The 10,566-nt window shown below is 37.3% G+C and overlaps 2 pseudogenes; both read right to left on the bottom strand.

Annotated features, from left to right (window-relative positions):
* LOC100943897 overlaps positions 1-1,069 on the bottom strand; it is a 104,620-nt pseudogene extending 103,551 nt beyond the window's left edge.
* A 6,860-nt stretch (positions 1,070-7,929) lies between these two features.
* On the bottom strand, positions 7,930-8,614 carry LOC100943577 (annotated as a pseudogene).
* Positions 8,615-10,566: the final 1,952 nt, after the last annotated feature.

The following is a 10,566-nucleotide window of genomic DNA, read 5'->3' as shown; positions in this document are numbered from 1 at the left end:
ACTTACTATGATTTATCATTGCAATTACTTGACTAACATGAAAAAAATACCAATTCAAAATTAATATCAATTAAAATTATTAGTATTTTAACTTTCTACTTTCTGAAACATTTATTTGAAATTAATGTTTTATACTACTAGACGTTTTTTCCTTTGCTACGACTTTTAGTGATTTGTTAATAAATGGTTCTGGAAAGCTGTAAAGAGTAAGAATTCAATTGCCAGTTGCCTGGTGAATGAGTGGAGAAAACCTGCTTTTTCTTTTTCATACATCAATATTAAGGTTTTGTGCCACATTAGATGATCTCAGTGGCAATCAGAGGTGGTTTAAGAGCATCTGAAAATAAATTTGTTAATGTGGAAGGAGCTCTGAGAAGGACCTCCGGTCTGTTTATACTTTGTCCTATTTTAGTTGTCCTATAAGAGATTAAAAGTTGCATAATAGTACGAGCTAACCCTTATGAATCATTACTGTGTCAGGCCATGTGTATTCAAAGCATATTACCTGTATTAGCTCATTTAAGACCCTCATTAATAATGAGGCTTTAGCTTACACTGTATGGATCATCATTATTTATAAATTCTAAAGAAAAGGTTTTTAGGCAGAGCTGATTAGATCCAATTGGCTTCCAGGAAATGTATGTCAGAAAACCAAATCACTAATTGCATTTTAAATATTCAGAAGTGGTTTGTTGAACAAAAGTAGCTCCGAAGACGTTATTCATAATGACGCTAACCTTTTTGATGAATTCAAGAATGACTCTGCATCCTAATGTTTGATCTTTCACTTCTTCTCTTTCTCCTTATTTTTTTTACCACCCGCTCCAATGATTAATCTTCAATAATGAGGCCAAAGTTGACTTCTGGCACTTGTTGCTTGGGCTCTACCACCCACTTTCTATAATTTCAATGACATTTTGGACTAAGAACCGACCACCAGCCGGTTGATTCGAAACCTTTCCAAAGGCTCCCCTGGCCACCTCTGCGTGCTTGTCCTATCTCCATCCTCTCCTTCACTCCAGTCCTCGCAAGCTCGGTTACTATCTCGTTCTCCAGCCACACTTTCCATTTCGTAACTTTCCTCCAGAACCCTCTTAACACTAGTTTTCTGACTAATTCCTGCTTCAGTTTTAGTAGAAAGGTGAAGGAAAGTAAGTCTTCCTTAGCAGAAAAGCTATGCCGGTTTCCTTTAGCCACTTTCTTATGAGAGAAACTTTTATGAATTGAATTGTATCCCCCAAATTCTTATGTTGAAGTTCTAAACTACAGTACTTCAGAATGTGACCTTTTTGGGAAAGGGGTTATTACAGTGGTACTTAATTAAATTGAAGTCATACTGGGGTAGAGAAGATTTCTGATCTTATATGACTGGTGTTCTTATAAAAAGGAGAGATTGGAACACTGGCATGCATGCCAGGAGAATGCCATGTGGAGATGAAGGCAGAGATGAAGACAACAAATGCAGAGATTGCCAGCGTCCCCCAGAAGTCAGAAGACAGAGAGGAGCAGATTCTTCTTCACCACCTTCAAAAGGAACCACACCTGTATACACCTAGATATTGAGACCTCTGGTCTTCAGAAGTGAGACATTAAAGACACCCACTTTGTATTGCTTTCTCATGGCAGCTCCAGCCAACTAATACAGACACTAAACACACAGCTGGCTTAACCACCATCCCTTGTATTTTACCACCTCTCTAGGGGAGTTCGGGATCAAGTTTGATTTCCTTTTGCTTCTTGCCACGTAAATTGGAGGATGGGGATTTAACTTCACCATGCTGATTGTCCCATCTGTGAAATGAGATAACAGGAGATATTATTAAAGATGGTGGGGACAGGTAACATAAGAATTTAGGTTCTGGAATCAGACAGAGCTATGTTCCTTGTCACCTGTCACCTACTGCCATATAATTTCAGGGAATTTCCTTAACGTAGCAACTCCTTTCCACAGTACAGTTAAATTGTCTGACTAGCACGAGTACTAGGCCTAGGCAAGCTGGTGTGATAACACTGCCCTAGTCATGGCAATTGATTCCCTGATCGGTGGGAGACCCAGGCCAGCCCTAGGCGCAGCAGTGTAGATAGAAGAGTTAAGGATATGGGATCTTTTTTCATATGCCTTGATTGGAAAGCAAGCACAGCCACCCCCTCACTACTGAACCCTGGGCAAGTCCCCTGACCTTTCCTAGCTTGTCTTTTCAATCAGTTTTAAAAATAATAGGAATAACAATAACTAGCTCTTGACCGTTTGTGGATATAAAATTCTAGGTCAACCATGGTATCTCAAGCCTGTAATCTCAGAACGTCGGGAGGCTGAAGAAGGAGGCCAGGAGTTTTAGATTAGCCCAAACAAACTAGTGAGACCCTGTCTCTATAAAAAATAGAAAAATAAGCCAGCATTGTGGCACATGCCTGTAATCTCAGTCACTTGGGAGGCTAAGGAAGGATGATCACTTGAGCCCAGGAGTTTGAGGTCACAGTGAGCTATGATGCACCTCTACACTCTGGTCCGGGTGACAGAGTGAGACTGCCCCCTCCAAATTAAATTTAATTAAAACAAAGTTCTTATCACAATGCCTGCCATATAATATACAATTAATAAATAATAATTATAGAGTTTACTCTATAATGTCACTGAGAAAAAATGTGAATATATGTAAATATATTTTGATAAGGTAAAGTCTGAAGTGTTATATAAATTCAAAATTATCTCATGATGATTTTGATGATGTCATATAGGAAAACTGGGTGGAGGAATGCTCCTGGGCAAAGCTTCCGTGGGTTCTCTCCCAACTGATTTAGTGACATAGTTTATGCTAGTGAATTTTCTTTACCTCTGTGTGAAGATGGGGAAAGCTAGCTTTATGCTGATGTGTATAAGCGACTCATAACATTGACCTCCAAACGCCAAAGTCACTTAAAAGTTACACCACTTATCCACCTGGGCAGTTTGGGGAAGATACTTTATGACTATGAAAATCAATTTTTCATCTTGATTACCATAATTATCCTAGTTTTCCTGTGTCTATGAATAGGAAATAAAAAAACACATATAAGCATCATTCCCTATTGCTGTCCAACCTCTCCCAGCAGTTTCTAGAAATATCAAACTTTAGTATGAACATGAATTCCCAAAAGCTACTTTTTTCCCCTCTCAGGTACTTTGGTACATTATTTGCCTGCCCTTTGCTGATATGTTTTTCTCTTGAATTTAAAAATATTTTAGCTGATTTGGGTGGGGCGCAGTGCCTCACTCCTGTAACCGTAGCACTCTGGGAAGCTGTTTCAAGTAGATTGCCTGAGCTCAGGAGTTCGAGACCAGCATGAGCAAGAGTGAGACCCCATCTTTTCTAAACAACACTACAGAAATTAGCCAGGTGTGGTGGTTCATGCTTTTAGTCCCAGATACTCAGGAGGCTGAGGCAAGAAGATCACTTGAGCTCAAGAGTTTGAGGTTGTGGTGAGCTATGATGCTATGGCACTCTACCCAGGGCTACAGAGGGAAACTCTGTCTCAAAAAAAAAAAAAAAAGTATTCAAGAACTACAAGATGCTAAATAAATTTGAGGATAATAAAAAGAAATATAGTTGCTATTTAAAACAATAATGGTTGTGGGCGGCACAGGAGTAGGGTTGAGTGGTTTTTGGCTCAAAGGAGTAGGGCACAGGCCCCATATACCGGAGGTGGTAGGTTCAAACCCAGCCTTGGCCAAAAACTGCAAACAATGAAAAAAATAAAATAATGGTTTTCTAAAGGTTGGAGTTGTATTAAAAATCTAGCTGATTTGAATTAAGTGTGACATCCACAAAGGCAGTTAAATCAGGTCACTCCAATTATTTTAAAAAGTTAGCTTCTATTTGACTTCATAAAGAAAAAAGTAGTTATAGATAACCAAAGAAGTCAAAAACCGAAGTTTATTTTCATTTTTTTCTCAGAAAATTACTCAGAAAAGCAGTGTAATAACTGATAGTATTTAAAATATCTGGTACTTTTGGTTTGGTTCTGATGTAAAATATGATTAGGAACCTGAAGGTCTACACTATCTTCTTTAGTGACAGGCTTCAATTTCATGACTTGATTTATTTCTATCTCATATAGGAATATTAACTTTTCTATTACTAAATAATACATTTCTTTTGTTTAATTCTCCTTTTCCTCATGTGTATGGTTGTTTTAAAATATTTTTATTTATTTTAATCTTTTTATTTATTTATTTTTTTGTTTCTACAAATTTTTGATTTAAAATTCTTCATATAGAGATGTATTTCCTTCAAAACATTGATTGAATTTTGGATAAGGTTGCTATCAACTTGAGCAAGAAAGAATTAAGCTCTCTTACTGAATTTTCAATTTGCAATTACAGTAAGATAATATGAATTTCAAATTTGACAAAGTAACATTAGAAAAGAGGGTCTGATAAAGACCATGACTTTAGACATAAAAGCCAAAGGTAGAATAAATTGCATGACAAAGAGTGGGAGAACCTGTAGAACTATAATTAAAGGAGGCCAGGGAATATATGACAAAATCTCAGAGCATCCTCTTAAAATCTTGGGTACTCTGTGGTATTCTAAATCATGTTTCTGACATGAACCCAGTTTTTTAGATTCTAGAACCCAAGATCTTACACTGAACCATAGAAATCTTACCAGCATAAACTAACAAGAACTACAATATCTTAAATAAATTTGAGGATAATAAAAAGAAATATAGTTCCTATTTAAAACAATAATGATTTGGGACGGTGCCTATGGCTCAAAGGAGTAGGGCACTGGCCCCATATACCAGAGGTGGTGGGTTCAAACCCAGCCCCAGCCAAAAACTGCAAAAAATAAATAAATAAATGAAATAACGGTTTTCTAAAGGTTAGAGTTGTATTAAATGGATGACCTCCTGATTCTATACAACATTATTAATGGATTTGGTTATGCCAAAGCCACCAATTCAGCCTGAGAATAGCCACTGGAGATTATTTGGATGCTGTGCACAGTGGGATGAATTTGGTGCTCTGAGGAAAGCAAATGAGGATGAAAGATCAGTGGGAGAAGGGGGAGAGACCACTTAGTTAATTCTCTGTAGCGCAGGTCGGTGTAAATTGGCACAGGAAAAACTGGTCACAAAGAGAACTGAAGAATATAAAAGTCTAATACTCAACTGGATTTCTTTGCATTTTGAGATAGAAACACTCATCTCTCCCAAGACATTAGTAAAGCCTAAAGGTACATAAATTCCATAAGTGTGATTTTACAGAAATATAATAGAAGGTCTGGTTTGACAAAGGAGCAGTGCTTTTGAGATGACATGACAGCCTCCAAACAAAATGTGATCATTGAGAAGCCTTGGTTCGGAGACATCTGGGCTTCACCACAGGGTTGCTTTATGACTTGGTAGGTGGCCAGGTTATTGAGCTAGGGAAGCAGATCCCTCCCTGATCCCACCTTCCAATGAGACCACGTTCCCAACTGACAGACTATAAATTCATCAGAGAGCTTGAGCCAATACACACAGATAGGCTATGCCAACAGAAACTGAAAGAGTTTTTTAAAATGTTATTTTAAGTCATTGACTTTTGGGATAGTTTATTACACAACACACACATAGATAACAAATACTTTGATGAATACTACAAGAGAGATTTGGCATGTAAGTGAATTACTCAGAAACACTCCAATCATACCACAGTAGTTTCCTCTACACACTCAAAATGCTAAATTCTGCACAAAACAACATATCATGTTACTGGTCTTAAATCTACCTCTTCCAAGCTTCCAGGGTGGCCCTACTCACATGACTAGTGAACTTCAAGAACTTTGATTGCCACATTCCAAAATTATCTGAAGCATTTAGAAGGGTGAGAATAGGACAAAGAAGGAAGAGCAGAGTAGTAAGAAAAATAGTGAGCAGTGTGTGCCACACATTGTTCCAAATGCTTTAATCTCCACAACCACCAGCAGTGCAAGTGCCACTTATAATCCTCATTTTACAGATGAGAAAACTGAGACACAGGAAATCCAGTAATTTTCTATGGTTATACAATTAGTAAGTGATGAAGCTGGGACCAGAGGTCAGGCTGGCTAGGACACCGTGCTTAATCGCTACATTACATAATTTTCCTTTTAGCAAGTATTAACATCCCTTCCTAGCATAACAATGAGATGGGTAGGGACTTCCTTCTCAGTGAAGTCATTACTTTGAAAGTGAGGGATTAGCTTCCCTGCATTTCCTTCCGTTTCTGCCTTTGTACCTGCTTAGAAAAGGAGAGGCCAGGAAATAGAGAGAGACTACACCATTCATCTCAGTAACGGAGTGACTACTCACAGGCACAGATGTCCTACTGAGACATCAGTTAGGGTTTCTTTATTCAGTGTTCAAATAAGAGGTTATATTTTCCTCAGGAACATGAAAAGAAAGAAACACTCCTTTTTCATCTTTTTTTCCATGATTATTATATGTAGGAATGTCAGAGTTTGAGCTGCAACTTACCTACTTACTAAAAATAGATCCTTAATTAAATTCCTTCTTATGGGATGGTAGGGTCCCTGGTTTTCATGTACATGATCACCTATCCGTCTGTTGAATGCATGACAAATTATGTTCTGCTATTGTTTAAAGAGAGAATCATGAACATTAGAGATGGAAGAAGCAGAAAGATTCATGATATTTTACTAATTAATACAGACAACTATATGATTACCAAAAAAAGAAAAAAAAGCCTGAAGTAACAGTATTTCTCACTCTATCCAAAGAACATAATACTTCAAGGGCTCTCAGTTAGTAAGAAACCTGACTTGTTGACAGCTGGAAATATTCGTGAATGTCATTTCTACATTCTTTCTACTGCTTAGATAGTGTGTTTTTTTTTTTAACACTTAAATGTCAACAAGTTTGAGTCGGTGTAAATAGGTTACTTCCACATCAGTCAGTGACAGCAAAATCTCAAAATGTTAGAAGCAGGAGATAGAAGTTGGAAAGCTTTTTATGTTTCTTGTCAGAGGCTCATTTGTTCACTCTTTATTGCTAATAATTTATAACCAATACCTTATGCATGTTGGAACGACTAGTAAGATGTCTCGTAATGACTTTTACCTGGGTGGTAAATGATTCACTAATAACATGGGGCTTCCTATATGACAGAGCCCTTGGACTCTATGATGTCAACCTGTCTTGTAAATGAGACCAGTGTATAATGAGCTTTCTCTGATAATGTCAGTAATAAAGTCCTACTCGGAAAAGGAAAGCGATGGACATGTCTCAGCCTGAACTCTGATGTTTAACAAACCATGCTACAAGGAGAGGCCACTAAATACAGTACCACATAGAACTCTATACAGTTATTAGCACTGCCATCAAAAATAACAATAGCATCGCAGAGTTTAAATTTACATGGAAAGGTGGCTGTAAAAACATTTTAGCTCTATTGCATATGTAAAAGAAATCTGAATCAAAATTGTAATAGCATGTCTGTATGAACAGAGGAGCTGGAAGCAGAATCTAAGTATATGCTGAACTACAGCAGTTCTTTTTTTAATAATAAAAAAATTGTATTTACTTTGAAGCATTCAAAATGTCAACAAAACAGCTACAACTTTTTTTTTTGTTTGTTTGTTTGTTTGCAATTACAGAGTGGTATTCAGTTAATAGAACAACAATTATTTCGTATAAGCTGCATCAGAGACAATGGAAGATGAAAAAACTACCATCCCCATATATAACTAATTTGTTATACAAATTATACAACAAGAACCTGCTTTAAATTCCCATGCCAATTTCCAACCCCCATACTGTACCAGGCAAGGTTAGTGGCTATTGAAAATACCACCAGGACAGGGCTATCTAAAGACACATTCGGTAGTGTGTTAACTATACAAAAAAAGACTCCGTACAGTTTAAAAACAAATCTTACACTGCCTTACATTTCAATTTTTTTCTTTAAAAGGAGTGAGTTGTGTACAGGGGGTTAAATGCTTTATAGACTAGAAAAAAAACTGCGCGAGAACCACCACCATCATCTTCATCTTCATCTCTCCCCCTTCATCCTCTTCCTCATCTTCCTCCTCTTCCTTCTTTTTCTTGCTTTTTTCAGCCTTGACGACTCCCTTTTTCACTGCATCAGGCTTTCCTTTAGCTGGGTCTGCAGCAATATCCTTTTTTTATTTTTCCTTCAGCTTTGCAGCCTTCTTTTCCTCAGGCTGCTTGTCATCCGCAGCAGTGTTATTCCACATCTCTCCCAGCTTCTTTGCAATCTCACCAATGGATAGACCAGGATGTTCTCCTTTGATTTTTGGGCGATACCCAGAGCAGAACAAGAAAAAGGCCGAAGGAGGCCTTTTGGTGCATTGGGATCCTTGAACTCCTTTTTTGTTTCCCCTTTAGGAAGGATATATGTTTTCATTTCTTTTTCACAATGGGCCTCGTCCGCCTTTGCCATATCTTCACATTTTCCTTTCTCTTTAGCAGACGTGGTCTTCCACCTCTCTGAGCGCTTCTTAGAAAACTCTGAGGGGTTGACTGAAGCATCTGGGCACTTCCTCTTGTGCTCCTCCTGCCGAGTTTGCACAATGAATGCATATGATGACATTTTGCCTCTCGGCTTTTTAGGATCTCCTTTGCCCATGTTTAGTTATTTTTCCTCAGCAAGGCACAGAGTCGCCCAGTGCCCATCCAGCTCTCACTTGCCCCAGCACTATCTCCATGGAGCTCAGTGTCCTGCAATGGCTGTCACTACAGCCATTCTTGAGCCCTTAGAGGATATTCCTTTCCATCCCATAAAGCTAGAAATGTTTATTGCAGCCCAATTTACAATTGCTAAAATGTGGAAACAGCCTAAATGCCCTTTAACCCAGGAATGGATTGGCAAGCTGTGGTATATGTATACCATGGAATATTATTCAGCCATTAAAATAAATGGAGATTTTGCAGCATTTGTACTAACCTGGATGGAGGTGGAACATATTATCCTTAGTGAAGCATCACAGGAATGGAGAAGTATGAATCCTATGTATTCAACTTTGATATGAGGACAATTAATGACAATTAATGACTTGGCAGGGCGTGGGGAATGGGAAGAGTAGACGGAGAAGGAGGGAGGGGCTGAGGGTAAGGGAAAGGAAAAAAAATAGTGACTAATTCTCACATAAATTGGATTTGATTTTGAGTAAAGTGCATTACTTAAACACTAACTTTTACTTCAACTTGTTAATATATTGTTTAGAATACAGGATACTGCATCCTCATTTAAAAGGGAATTATATTTGTAATTTCCCCTTTAAAATAATATATTTTTTTCAATTTTGATATCAGGTGTATCCAGATTAAGCAGAATGATTTTGAAGTATTTCTTCTTTTTCTATTGTCAATAAAATTTGGCATGATCTGTTTTTTGAAATTATTTTTTATTTTTATTTATAAATATTAGTTGTCTATTTTTTGAGACTTTGGGGAAAAAAAAGAAGAAGCAGTTAATTGATGCCTCTATACTGAACCTCAGAGTCAAAGCATTCTCTAATAGACATACTCTTATTTTACAATGTGAATGTTACTTTCTTTGCATTACTGTTATCATTATTGCTTAATACTTCGTTGTAGCAATCGTCTGATTTCTTTTATGAACATATTTATCTTCATTCATTCTTCATGAGGTTTTTGTTTCTAGTCCGTATCTTAAACATTGTTACTGTTCTTAAATTTTAAGCCTTTTTGATTTTGTGAAGGCAAAAAGTGGAAACCTAGTAAACACATGTATATGTAAAAATAAAAAATAAATAAATAAATAAACAAATATAATAAACAAGGATCGGACCTAGATCTGAGAAAGGGACAGTAAAGAAGACCCAAGCTATTGATTTAGGCCAAGGCCATTTAAGCTTTTACAGAAGTTTTAAAAAGAGAGAGCACATAAAACTCTCTATACCAAAGCCTTATTTCTTTACTCATTTCATCAGAATTCCTTTTCTCCACCTGTTGATTTCCTACGTGCTCCACTGGTTTATAAATACATTCAGCACATTAGGTTGTTGTCATAAATGTTTATCAGTGTTTTTTAACTCAGCTTTTTATCTTCCAGATAGGCCTCACAAAATGCTTTTAGCCAATGACATAATTTATTTATTTATTTATTTGAGACAGAGTCTCAAGACATTGCCCTGGGTAGAGTGCCATGGTATGGCACATCATAGTTCACAGCAACCTCCGACTGGGGCTCAGTGATCTTCTTGTCTCAGTTTTTCTATCTTTAGTAGAGACAGGGTCTCACTTCTGCTCAGACTGGTCTCAAACTCATGAGCTCAAGCAATCCACCCACTTTGGCCTCCCAGAGTGCTAGGATTATAGGCATGAGCCACCACTCCTGACCAACATAAATTTTTAACATAGATTATCTACTCGTGTATAGTTTTTCTTTGTTGTTAAGTGGAAGAATGAATATCTACAGGCAGAACTATATAAGTGAATTGATAAGCCAAAGTAAAGAGTTGATTATCAGAACACAAATAAAATCAAACTTTTTTTGGCAGTATTTGGCAGGGCTGGGTTTGAACCCACCACCTCCAGCATATAGGGATGGTACCC

The sequence above is a fragment of the Otolemur garnettii genome, unplaced genomic scaffold, assembly GCF_000181295.1.
Source record: "Otolemur garnettii isolate 467f Iridium unplaced genomic scaffold, OtoGar3 scaffold00090, whole genome shotgun sequence".
Taxonomy (NCBI): domain Eukaryota; kingdom Metazoa; phylum Chordata; class Mammalia; order Primates; family Galagidae; genus Otolemur; species Otolemur garnettii.
The sequence above is the reverse complement of the archived record's forward strand: the minus strand, read 5'-3'. Positions and strand labels throughout refer to the sequence as shown.